Source organism: Echinops telfairi, unplaced genomic scaffold (assembly GCF_000313985.2).
Source record: "Echinops telfairi isolate 266 unplaced genomic scaffold, ASM31398v2 ScPeMD7_3;HRSCAF=10, whole genome shotgun sequence".
NCBI lineage: Eukaryota > Metazoa > Chordata > Mammalia > Afrosoricida > Tenrecidae > Echinops > Echinops telfairi.
Window position 1 is genome coordinate 35833201 of NW_022103899.1, and position 1619 is coordinate 35834819.

Sequence of the window (1619 nt, forward strand, 5' to 3'; positions counted from 1 at the left end):
TAACAAGAATAACAGCGGGAGAAAGGTGTTAGAGATGGTTTAAGTACTATCTAACAAGTCTGAGCATCCAGTCCAATCTCACTTCTCTGGCATTAAACTGTAGGCAATCAAATCGATGCAGTCTATTCTATCTCCATTCTTAAAAGAACGAGGTCAAACCTCACAAGTTATAGGGCAACGTTTCCTAGATAATCAAGTCTGTGCATGACTTCACACATCAGTTGCGAGATTGGACCCCTCACTTCTGACCTGCTGGTTACAAATTGGACACTGTCCCTCTACAGCCTTATAGTGCCAAACACAGAGTCAAGGTTCCCAGCACCACTTATTTGGGGCTTGCTGGTACAAATTTTGGGATAAAAGCCATAACCTTGGGGGGTCCACAAGTTCCTTTCACTGCCGGCCTCCACAACTCCCTTGGGCTCAATAATTCACTAGAATGATCACATAACTCCCAAAAAGGACTACACTTACAATTAGGGTTTTATCATAGTGCTAAGGAAATTGAAAAAAGACAAATAGGACAGGTCTGATATAATCGCCAATTCAGAGTGCCCATAGCCTCAAAAAGGTCTAACCTCTCACACGTTTCTACAACCAGAAAGTGTACAGGGCTTCCGTGTCCATGTACATCAGTAATTTAACCCAGGTGGAGTGGAGGTAGACATTGTGAGCCCCCACCCAGGATGAGTCTTAAACCCTGGAGTATGGTCTGGGTTTCTCATGAAAGACCCAACTATTGGAGAAAGGCGAGGTTTAAAAGATTCTCTCAGGAGCCAAGAACAAAGACCATATTCTTCAGATAAAGCTAATTTCTGTACCCCCACAGTAAATATCACATACAAGGGGACTTCAAAAATGTGTGGGAAAATGGAGTTGAAAGGAAGATAATGGAATTTTTTCTATGAGCTTTTTGAAGCACCCTCATATATCATTTTAGAATGTTGAACATACTTGCAGTCAACATGTGTACAATAGTAAGGTCCCCACTCCCACTTTTATAAGAAGCCCTTTTTATTTCCTACAACATGGAAGCTGAATGAGACATAACAATTCCGTTCTTCTCATCTTGTTCTAAGAACCTGGCATTCTGTGATGCTCACCCTCCCAGCACAATTGAGGAAGACAAAATGCATACACGAGCAAATGTGATGAAGAAAGCTGATGGTGCCTGGCTATCAAATGATATAGCATATGGGGTGTTAGAGGTTTGAAGCTAAACAAGCAGCCATCAAGCACAGAAGCAACAAGCACCAGAAGACCCAAAACAAACAAACACACACACACAAACATTATTGAGAATGAGGGGGGTCAGAGCAGAGGCCCCAAACCCATCTGTAGACAATAGGACATCCCCTCACAGAAGGTTCACAAGGCAGGGATGAGTCAACCAGGGCACAGTATAGCACTGATGAAATGCAATATTCCTCTGAGTCCTTGAGGCTTCCTTAACCCCCACTGTCATGACCCCAGTCCTGCCTGTCACTGTAGGCTAGACTGGAGCATGTACACAGGTACAGAAAAGAGCTCACAACATAAAAAATCCAGGTCAGCTAACCCCATAGAACAGAAATGGGAGTAGCAATACCAGGAGGATAGGGAGAAGGTAGGGGAAGGAG

General features: G+C 43.5%; 1 protein-coding gene across 1 annotated transcript in view; it reads left to right on the plus strand.

Moving 5' to 3' along the window:
- Nucleotides 1-1619, plus strand: part of UNC80 (unc-80 homolog, NALCN channel complex subunit) — a 270330-nt gene that overhangs the window by 191579 nt on the left and 77132 nt on the right. The window lies entirely within an intron of this gene.